The following is an 11706-nucleotide window of genomic DNA, read 5'->3' on the forward strand; positions in this document are numbered from 1 at the left end:
CGTGCTCCTCCCCTGATGCCCCAGCTCCTCCGTGCTCCTCCCCTGACACCCCAGCTCCTCCGTGCTCCTCCCCTGACGCCCCAGCTCCTCTGTGCTCCTGCCCTGGCGCCTCAGCTCCTCCATGCTCCTCCCCTGGCGCCCCAGCTCCTCCTCCCGCTGCAGGTGGGAAGGTCAGGCAGCGACCCAAGTCATAAGGCCAGTGATGTCAGAGCCAGGACAGGCAGCCAAGGGGTGGCAAAGACAAGCCCCACCTGAGATCAAAACTGCAGGAGGCAGCAGGCGTCCCACCCCCACAGCAACCCTGAACCTGTCGCTCTCCGTGTCCCTTAAAGCACCCAGAAGCCTCCTCCACTTTGCCCTGATGGGCGCCTCTTACTAGAACAAATAGACTATGCAGAGCTAAGGGGAGCTTCCTGGCCTCTGGAGGTGCTGTCTGTGGTGTCCAACTCAGCACCCCCTGCCTCACACTCAGCAGGTGCCCAATAAAGTCTGCTGACTTGTGGATTCTGAACTCTCAGTGTGGGCAGTGGGTCAGCATGGAACACATAGGTAGTCATACCTGCATGGTCTGACTCAGTCCGAGGAAAAGAAATCTGTGAACAGTTGTCCTAGATGAAATCACTCAGTACTCAAGTGGTGGATGATGCTTCTCTTCGTCTCATCACTGAGCAAAGCTGCTGGGTTTGAGCACTGAAACCTCACTCCAGGCATTCTCAACTCTGCTGCGCATCAGAAGCACCTGGGAAGGCTGCTACAAAGATGCACACAGTGGACCCGCCCTGCGCGGGGCATGCAGGAGCTGTAGATGCTCCCATGGGACTCGAGGGCACTCCGGAGCCTGAGGACCACCAGATTCGCAGATGGGCAGACTCAGGGGACACTGCCCCAGCTCTGCCACTGATGTCCTGTGAAGTTGGTGCCGCTCATTTTATTGGTCAGGATCTCAGCTTCCTCGTCTGGAAAACAGATATAATAAAACCCTGGACCCCTCTGACCATGTAGGTCCACCCAAGGCACAGGAACTCACTCTGCAGACCTTACAAAGCAGCTGCCAGCCACGAATAGTATTTTATTTATGTAAAAGCACAGCTTTGCTCCATGACACTCAGATTCGAGAAATATCTCCTTTGATAATTTTTCTTAAAATTAAATCTAGCTAAGGCCGCTGACAAATCCCAACCTGGCCAGGTCACTTGGCCACCCCGGGGCAGACCTGGTTGAGCGCCACAGTCCCCACTAGGGCAGGTTGCATGCACGGCTGAGTTAGCTGGGCACCATAAGCCCAGGAATGCACCTCAGCCAGGCAGCGGGCCCCTCTGGCCAGCCCGTGTCACGGCCAGCCATCACTCGGAAGCCTCGCGATCCTGAAAAGGGACAGAAAGTTCAAGGTCTTTGGGTTTTGGAAGACCTACCTTATGTTTCTTCTCCCAAACCCACCCCCCAGCCTGATCTCTGGTCTAGACTGGACTCCCCACTTGACAGTAAAACGTTTCTACTCAGCACTCAAACTTGGGTTGCTTAGGGTTTTTTTCAACACCCCGCTCCCCAGGGTTGGCCAGACATCCAGAATTAGTAACATTAGGGCCTCTCTCTGCCCCTCAAAGACTCGGTTCTACATGAACCCAGGGCCCATGGCAGAGAGGCCCTGTCCTTGGTCAGCTTACTCCACTGGGCCTTTGCTACGTTGACCATGAGCTTGGCCACAGGGCCTCTAGCTGCTGCTCCTGCTGTCACAGCCCCGGGTATCCAGCCTCATGCCCACCCCCAACATCTGTGCAGCCACTCTCCCATCTGGGGGTGCCAGGGCACCAGTCTCTGCCAATCACAGAAACCAAACCCCAGCCCTTCCCTCAAAGCGCACACGGCCTCCTGCCCTGACACCCATGGTCCTCGCTTCTGCAGACCCAAAGAGGGGCTGAGGGGGCCTGTCTTGAGGGGGGCCCTGGAAATACAAAGAAACTGTTGATCCTCTCCCAGGGTGAGGAAGCCAACTCAGCACACAGAGCCTTGGCTGTTCTTCCAGGAAGAGGGGCCGCAGAGCGGAAATCAACTTTCCATTATTTTCAGGCTCCTGAAATTCAGCAGCAGTATCAGGTCCAGTGTCATATCTCAGCACAGCCAAATCAGCACCCATATTAGCCAAATAATGCAGTTAGTCATAAGCACAGTTTAAACGCAGGTGGGGGGGTTGGGCAGTATGCCTCAAGTCAATGTACCTCCTCACCTGGAAACCCTGCCCTCCTGTGTGCTCTCTCACGCTTTCTCTGTACAGACCTCCTTCTCTATGTTGGGAGACACACCCTGGTCTACTGCCCTCTCCTGAGTCCAGGTGGAACCTGTCCCTTGCTCCTAGCCAAGAGAATATGGCAAAGGTGTGGGTTCGTCCCTCAGCTGATTCACTTGATCACACTGCATTATGTCTTAGCAGACCAGAGCGGGAAACCCTCCAGCTGGCCCTGAAGAAGTGAGCTGCTGCACTGTGTGAGGGGGCTGCGTGGCAAGGCACTGCGGGCCTCTAGGGGCTGAGAGTGGCCTCAGCCGACAGCCAGCAAGAAAGCGGGGACCTCAGTCCTACCACCAGAAGGAGCTGAATTCTGCCAACAATCCTGTGAGCTTGGAAGAGGCGCCCAGCTCTTGAAAGGAACACAGGCTGCCAACACCTGAGCAGGGGACCCAGCTAAGCCACGCCGATTCCTGACCCATGGAAATGGCGAGATAATGAAAGCATGTGTGTTAATCTACTAAGTTTGTGGTAATTTGCTACACCGCAGTAGAAAACTAGACAATTTCTTTCCCATTTCATCATGTCGAGTGAACATGTCATCAGCACATAAGGGTCTGGGTCTAAAAGAAAGCAGACACGAACCAGGCCCCTTGGCTCTGATTTCCAACTCCAAAGGCAGCTCCCGCCACTAACCTGCTGTGTGTCCCTGAGCAAGTCTCGGCTCTCCGTCAACCAGGGGGCCGCCTAGGGCTCTTCACCTCTTGCAGCTCTGAAATTCAGTCTCTAGTTTCAAGAGTAAGATCTTACAGGGCCGAAGAAGTCACATTTATTTCCAGATTCTCTCATCTTCGATTCCATCAGTCCACTGATCCTTCATTCAAAACCAGAGCAGAGGTAGGAACCAGCACGGATGTCAGATTCCCTGGAGACTGGAACACCTGCAGGGCCTTCCTGGGCTCCTTCCTGGGCTCCAGCCAGCCTCACAGCCCCCAGCCAAGTTCCCTCTCTGGCCTCCAGCCGGAAGCCTACCAGGCCTCAAGGGACAGCCTAAGCAACAGAAAGCCATTTTTCAATGCAAATTGTGCACTGCTTTGGGAACAGGCTGCTGGCTAAGCAAACTTGTCCCATTTTTCACCTGTCCCAGCACATTCTTCTGAGCCCTGAGAGACAACAATGGGAATCACAGCTCCCGTTCACAGGCTAATTCACACAGGAAGTCACGGTGCCCAGGAGGGTGAGAAGCCTGTTGCAGGGATGTCCCCAAGCCTCCCTCTGCAACCCAAATCAGCAACGGGGCAGGGAGGGGCTGGGGCCTGGATGTGCGGCTGTGCAGGTCAGGGAGCACCGAAGACCAAGTGCTGACCCAGCCATCAGAGCCACGGAGCCCCAGGCTTGTGTCTGTGGTCAGCGACTCATGGTTGCCCCGCACCCGGCCACCAAGACACCCTGCTGCAGACCCACAAGTGTATTGCAGGGAGTCACCCAGGACCCCCTCGGCCCGGTTTGGGCAGCACTCACCCTCGCTCTGCCCCTGCCACGCCCTGCTCAGCCCCGGGCCCTAACTCCAGCAGCAGGCAGCTGGCCACCCTGTTCGGTCCCACCTTTGGGATCCATTTACCACACTCCAAACAAGCTGAACGATGCCTGCTGGGTGCCAGCCTCCCAGCCCGGCCCAGAGGGTGGGCACAAAGTCAGGTGAGCTGGAGTGAGCCCACTGGATGCCCACCAAGATTCATTCAGACCATTTGTGTGTGTGTGTGTGTGTGTGTGTGTGTGTGTGAGGAAGATTGGCCCTGAGCTAACATCTGTGCCCATCTTCCTCTGTTTTCCGTGGGACACTGCCACAGTGGGGCTGGAAGAGCAGTGCTAGGTCCGCACCCAGGATCCGAAAATACGAACCCCAGGCCGCCAAAGTGGAGCACGTGAACTTAACCACTATACCACCGGGCCAGCCCCTATTCAGACCATTTTTAAGCAAGCAAGCTGGTGCTGTCACAGGAATAGCAGCATCTCCAGAAGGGTCTAGAAATGACTCTCAGCTGCCACCACTGCCACATGGGACACCAGAGTACCCTGTACATGAGTGGACGTCCCTCTACAGAAGTGGGCTCCTTTCCCAGGAAGCCAGGTCCTCCCTGAGGCTTGTCTTCCTGCTATCCATCAGCACTTTTAGGGGAATCTCCCTTACCTCCCCGACCCAGAGCCCTGGGAAGCCCTGAAGCATGTCCCACATGCAGTGAGGTCATGTGAAGTAGCAGCAAGAAGTTACCTGGACCGTGGCTCTCCACAGGGCTGCCCAGTCAAATCACAAGGAGCTTTTCACAACATCATGTGCCCAGGCCTGTCCACCCCCAGAAGGCAGAATGGTGGGGAGTGACCCAGCCCCAGCACGGTGTGGCCTTTGTAAGTCAGTGAACCTCATGGAGCCCGTCTTCTCACCTCTGGAATGGGGAGGATGACAGCACCATCTGGCTGTGAGAGGAAATGAAAGAATCTGGTGCTTCACACACCCTTTCTCACGACAGGGTGCAGAACGTGAAAATATTTGCACGATGCACTGAGTAAAGGAACAAGACCACTTGGAGGTTCCTCCTGGCCCAGACCCTCCCCCAGAGCTGGAGGGGGCCCATTCTCTGTCCCCGTTCCCATTCACACAGGAAGATGCTGAGGGGCAATGGTGCAGAAGGCCTGGTCACCTTAAAGCACCAGGCAGGGGTCTAGCATATGCTAAGCCCCCCACCCAGTGCTGGTTTTGTCGTCTCAACAGAGAGGTCTGAGACAGAGCAGACGCATCACCATTTTTAATGAGCTCCCTGCATGGTTCTGGAGCAGCTGGTCTGCAGCACCAGGTTTGGACTTTTGGTTCTAGCCGGTCAGAGCCAGTAGGCTCTTCCCCAACAGGGTCACTAGCTCCCCCACCCATCCCATCCTTTCCTGCAGCCCACCCACCATTACGGTCCTGGTCCTCCCAACCTAATTAGCAGGCAAATCCCGTTCTGGGAGAACTGAATGGGCCTCTTCTGCTCCAAGGGGATCCCTCACAGTGTCTCTTTGTAGCCAGCCGGGATCCCGACCAGGCCAGACTGGGTCCTCAGCTGTTTACCCTTCATGCAATTTTGACTTCGCCTCCCGGCTTCCACCTTCAAAGCTGCGATCAGGGTGTGTGGGGGCTCCTGTGGGTCCCCATTTTCCTCTGGAAAAGTGGCTGGCCACAGGCGGGGCCCTGTCTGGCTGCCGCAGACAGGCCTTGGGCTGGCTGTTGGCAGGGGGCGAGTCGACCCAAACAAACGCACTCTGGAGGTGAGAAGCGCAAACAGCCAGGCCAGGCAGAGGGGAGACTGAGTTCTGGCCAACGGGGGCAGACACTGCTCCTGCAGTCCAATGCTCCCACACCCCATGAGGGGCTCCCCCACCTTGAGGGAGAGCAGCCAGAGAGGGCTGCAGTGAGGCAGACATTCCTCCAGACTAGGCAAGGCCCCTCCCCTCTGCGGGAGAGCCCAGCTCCAGTAAGGAATGAAACAGCAGATCTCTCCAGAGAGGGCAAGGCCCCAGGAGGGGTGGGGTCACAGCTCTGCCTGGGGGTTGGGGCTCAGCTCCTGCAGCAGGAACTGGATAGAAGTGTGGGAGCCAGGGCTGGAAGCTACCTGGGCCCCACCCTTGGCCTCCAGAACAGGCGGGAGCCCCCCACTGGGCCCTGCTTACCAAACCAGCCCCAGCCGCTCTTGGGTTGGAGAACTTGGGGTAACTGTTGGCATGAGCATGGGGTTTGGAGTATCGGTTAACTCCACAGCAAGACACGGCGTCTGGGCCCAGGCTCCATGGGGGTCGAGCCTTAACTCCTGCCTGAAGACGCCAAGAGCTGCATGACCTCCCCGTGAGCTACCAACTGGCAGGGCTGCATGGGGGTTCCTGACTCGAAAGCATGAACTGCCCCCCATGGGGAAGAGAGGACAGGATCCTTATCCCTACTCATGCACTCATCAGATGGAGACCATGGGGAGAGGGGCAGGCACTGGGCGAGTGAACCCAGGATTAAAACCTAGGCCTTGAACAAGTGACCACAAGATTAGAACTCAGGCCTCAAGCAAATGAACCCAGGATTAGAACCCAGACCTCAGGCAAGTGAACCAGGATTAGAACCCAGACCTCAGGCCAGTGACCCCAGATTTAGAACCCAGATCTCGGGAAAGTGAGCCAAAATTAGAACCTAGACCTCAGACCAGTGACCCCAGGATTAGCACCCAGGCCTCAGGCCAGTGAACCATTATTAGGACCTGGGCCCCAGGCCATCCAAGTCCGGAGTGTCCTCACTTCCTGGAGCAAGGAGCCCTGCCAGGTGAAATATGGACTCAGTGTGCTGCCTTGAGTCCCCCAAACCGCTGACCTCCCTCACTCTCGACATCGCCTTGTACGGGTTGATGGGTCTTAGGGTGGGCACCTCCCCACACCCCACTCCCCTGGCCCCTCCTTGCCCAGTGCTGGGGCCCATGGGGTCCACCACCAGACCCCAGGAGGGTTCTTCCCAGGAGGATTCCTGGGCCACCCAGACCTACAGAAGCCGCGAGTCGGAGCAGGGCCAGGGCACCTGCAAGTTTATCAAGTCTGGGTGATCCCAGTGCCCTCCCAGAGGAGAAGGTGGGGAAAGAAAGGGAGACAGGTAGGACCAAGGTCCCAGCACTGCCCCCACCCAACACCCTGCTCCCACTTCCAAATGAGGACCAGAAACTACACAGGTTTCAGAACTTATCCAAGGCCGAGCTGGTACCCAGCTCCAAGGACTCAGAAGAAAGCTTGGGGGCGGGGCAGCGCCTGGAGGGGTTGGGGTCTCGCCCTCTTCAGCTCCCCGCTCCCCATCTATCCAGTTTGACTGCACTAAGTTCAGGTCTGGGCCCCAGCCACGGGCCTGGCCCTTGGCGCCCACACAGCCGGGGTCTGCCAGACATCCCCCGGGCAATGCTGTCACTATCTCGTGAGGCCGGGGTCTGCCGGGCTACAGCCAGGCCAGGTGAGCAGCAGACCCCACATCCTCCCACTCATTGCACAACTCCCCTCCCCCAACCACCAGGACAAGTATTAGTAACCCCATTGTGTCCCCAATTGAGGCCCCCAGAGACCAAAAAACCACCCCACGGTCCTTGTAAGACCTCAGGCTGCAAATCCCTCCCACCGCAGCCAGTCCACGGAGCTTTTGGGAGTTCCGGGGCGGGGGACCTTCCCCCAAAGTCAGAGCGCCCCCTGTCTCCTGCCCGGTGCAGGCACAGGCGACCATCACTGTCAAGTTGGCCGTAGAGCTCTTTACAATCACCATCCCGGCGTGGTGGGTGATCCTCCCGCCGCTCGGGAAGCCTCACCTCTGCTCAGGGAAAAAAAGGGGCTCTAGAGAGGTGCAGGGGGCCACGCCTGGGCTCTGAGAGGGCAGAAGCCATACACAGCGACCCCCAGCAAGCTAGAAGGCCGAGCCCTATAGCCATGTGGAGGCCCAGGAGCCTGAACTGGCGCCCCCACGGCAACGGCACCCGTCTCGGCAGGGAGCGGCCGTGGGAGATTTGTTTCTACGTTTTCCAATTTCCTACAAGGAGATCTTTTCATAATAATAATAAAACAACTTTTACCAAAGCACACTGCACGGTGGCGAGGCTCGCGCAGGCTGCAGCAGCCCCTGGACCTCCTGCATCGCGGGCTCCCGAGCCTGGCTCTGCAGCGCCGGGACCGAGACCACCCGCTCCGAGCCCGGCTCCGCAGAGGCGGGGCCCCGGCCGTGCGAGCCTGGGGCCCCAGCGCACGCGCGCTCACGGTCCTCAGGTCGGGCCACGGGAGCAAAGCTTTGCGGACAGCGCCCCCTGCCGTCCTGCGGCGCCCTGGGCCCTGCGCCTGCGAACGGCTCTGGCCAAACCCCAAAACCCGGCTCCTGGTGCTGTCGAGTTGCACGGGGAGTACTGGATCTTAGAGACTAGGGGGCAACTCGCCACAGCCCTGTCCTCCACCCAAATTCCGAAGCTCCCTGTCCGCACGCAGAATTGGGGCCTCCCGTTTGCGAGGAACTGACTTTGGAGGAAACTAAGTCACAAGAGGATCTTAAAACCCGAGACCGGGCATGGGAACCTCACAAAACGCAGTGGCTGTTTGCTGGCCGTCCCTACTTGAAATCTTCTGCCAGGGGTCTCAGACCCTGGCTCCTCCAGGCCTTCACAAGGCGCACAGAGAGACCACTGGCACTGGGTGCTCACTGGTTGGGGGCTCAGGCTCACCCAGGGCAGGGCAGGGCACCACCTCTAGAGACGTTCTTGGCCGGGGCCTCGCTTTAAGAAATACTGGCCTAATTCAACCCTCATTTCATAAAGGACAGGCAGGCAGGGACTTGCCTGAGGTCACACCACTCCGTGGAGGGAAAAGCTCTGACAGCACAACTGCCACCCCACCCTCATCCCACAGTTAAAGAAACCAGGAGGCTGAGAAACCCCCTATCCCAGCTCTGCCATCGCTGGCCGTGCGCACATGGGCAAGTCCTTGCCTTTCTCCCAATCTCTCAGGTCTGTGTTCTAACACGAAATGATTGGCAGTGGACCCTCCATGATTCTAGAATTCCTGGGGCAGGTGCAGACTCTCACTCAGGTTCAAGTTCAGAGGTCATCCGCTGAAATCCTGCAGCTTTGTGTCCTGTTTGCATAGGTATTTTTAAATTACTCCCAGGAGTAATTAACTTCCAGGTCATTAATAAGTACGTGGCTTGGCACTCAGGAGCCACTAAATTAAAGTGTTTTTGTGATCAAAAGGAAGGCAGAAGAGATTGGGGGCCGGTGGATCTTACTAGCGCCCTTCACTTTTCATCTCACAGAGGAAGATCCACTCGGCTGGCCTGGGAGGAGACCACCAAGATCAGAAGGCACCCAGACCCTCCACCACCCATTCCACAGGAGCCAGGCTGCTTCTGAACAGGCTGCTCTGAGCTGGGTTCTGCCCTACTCCCGCTTCCATTTAGCTCCCATCTGCTCTGCGCTCAAGTATTGTGATGCAAATTATAAAAGCACTCTTAGCTCAGATATTTCATTAACGATTTGAGGGACTGGACCAGTGCATGGGGGAACAAATCTCATTTGCAAGTTAATCAAAATAAAGACTGTGGAGCTAATAAAACTCCTCTGAGCCATTATACATTCAGGAACAATATCTAAGTCCCGAAATGTGTTTTAAAGAGTTTTTCCTAAAGTGATTAAGCTGCTTTAGTGTATATATTATCATTTGAATGGCTCCTGCTGGTATTTTTAAGAATCCCTCCCCCAGGTTGGAAACAAATTGGAATGCTGTTACACACACCTGGGGCCCCTCAGCCTGCTCCTGAGATGAATGGAGGAGCTGCCCCCTCAGTGTCCCCAGCCCCTGGGGCACCTGGGGCTACTTCCTGCCTGCCCCCAGAAGCCTTGTCCAGCCCACCCAGAGCTCCGGGCTCCACCACTTACTGTTTCAATGACCTAAAGCAAGTTTCTTTGTCACTCTAAGCCTTGGTTTCCTCATCTGTAAAATGGCATTAACTGTCCCTGTGGTGAAATACCACTTTTGGAGCAGTGCCTGGCACGTGCTGTTTGATAAATGCTATTTCTTTGAACCACTGCCTCTCCTCTGGGGTTAGCCAAGTGGTGCTCAATAAGTATTTTTCAAATACATGTACTGACCAAAAAGTTCAGAGACCATGTCTGTCTTATTCACCAGCAGACTTTCTGTGCAAACCCAGTGCCTGGCAAGGTAAGTTGGTGGACAACACCATGCCCTACACTCAGTATCCACTCATGCATCTATATTCAATATCCAATTTGCAAACCTGCACTAGAATCCCCTGGGGAGCATTTAATATACAGATGTCCAGGCCCTATCTCCAGAGCTTCTGGCGGAACTGATTTGAGGTGGGGATTGGGCATTGATATTAATTTTTTAAGCACACCAGCTCACCCTAATAAGCAGCCGGGGTTGAGAAGCTCAGTTCTAAACCTACAAGTGGCCCCCACATGGTGTGTCCCCATCGTGTAGGGAGGACACTGGGAATTTTAAATTCCGAGTGCTTACAATGCACTGTAACTTTGCCTCGTGTATCATCCTAGGTAAATCAGAAGTCTTGTCCCAACCTGTTTTCTTATGTGCAATGATTAGTTTAGATGAGGTGTTCTGGAAGGTCAGAATCCAAAGAACAAATCATTATTGGGGTTTCTTATGGGCCGAATTATGTCAATTCCCCCCCCCCAAATTCATATATTGAAATCCTAACCCCCAATACTTCAGAAGGTGACTGTATTTGGAGAGCGGGTCTTTAAAGATGTTGTCGACGAAAATAAGCCATAACCAATCTATAAATGAAAATTTGGGTGAGTTTATTCTGAGCTTAAATCTTAGGATTATAACCCAGGAGAGTCTTTCCACAAAGGAACAGAGCACTCCAAAGAAGTGGGGGTATAAGGGTGGTTATATACCCTCAAAGAGGGTGTTTCACATATGATTGAAATGTCCCTCCCACAATAGTCACAAGATTGCCCTGTGGGCACAGCACTTGATGGACACAGCAGGTAGTGGTCTGCTATCTTGGTGGGCATAGCAGGAGGCAAGTCTATTGTCTCCAGCTGGGTGGTCACAGGTGGGCGCAGCACTCAGTTTCTAGCCTAAGGAAAGATACTTAATCCTTAAGGAGACGCCAACGTTGGGAGGAGGAGGGAAGTTGCACCTTTATCTCAAGGGCCTTTTGCTCTTGCCATAGGGAATCTCTAAAGCAGATATACAATGCATGCTCAATGGCCTCAGTCAGGCCCTTTTGGAAAGACAAGGTCAGGCCGAATTAGGTTTATACCAAATGGCTTCCTCATATATTCCAATATATCCTATTACTTGCCATTTTTATTTGTCAACGTAGTTAAGTTAAAATGAGGTCATTTGAGTGAACCTTAACCCAATGGGACTGATGTCCTTATAAGAGGAAGAGGTTGGGACACAGACACACAGATGACAGACCATGCGAGAGAGGCCTCAGAAGAAACAAACCAGGCAGACACTTGGCTCTCGGACTTTCAGCTTCCAGAATTGTGAGAAAATAAATTTCCGTCGTTTAAGACACCCAGTCTGTTGCACTTTGTTATGGCAGCCCCAGGCGACTAATAGAGGACTTATGTGCAAAATAGCACCTGGATTATCCTTTCTTTGGACGATTCTGCGTGTGGGCATCCCACACTCTGGGCAGGTTCTCTCTCTCCTTTGGGCCACTGCTCCCCTGCTGGGGGATGGCCAGTCCTATCAACTCTACCCCATCTCTCCTCCTCCGGCTATCACCCTCATCCAGAGGTTCTCCGCCCTCCGGTTGTGTGCTGGAGACTCCTGACAATGCTCAGATGCCATCAGCAGCATCTGCACCATGCGGGTTAGCAACTCACTTACTGATCTACAGCTCTGCCGGGTCCTGGGCCAGCTTTACCTACCCCATCCGTTTTACTCCTCAGACCTCTCCT

The 11706-nt window shown here is 55.1% G+C and overlaps 1 long non-coding RNA gene across 1 annotated transcript; it reads right to left on the reverse strand.

Moving 5' to 3' along the window:
• Positions 1–398: 398 nt before the first annotated feature.
• LOC124236018 (uncharacterized) lies at positions 399–7958 on the reverse strand. Its single transcript, XR_006887631.1, has 3 exons — positions 7837–7958; positions 2918–3271; positions 399–956 (listed from the first exon to the last, which is right to left on the reverse strand). It is a non-coding gene; the product is annotated as an uncharacterized LOC124236018 (long non-coding RNA).
• Between the last annotated feature and the right edge of the window lie 3748 nt (positions 7959–11706).

The sequence above is a fragment of the Equus quagga genome, chromosome 2, assembly GCF_021613505.1.
Source record: "Equus quagga isolate Etosha38 chromosome 2, UCLA_HA_Equagga_1.0, whole genome shotgun sequence".
Lineage (NCBI taxonomy): Eukaryota > Metazoa > Chordata > Mammalia > Perissodactyla > Equidae > Equus > Equus quagga.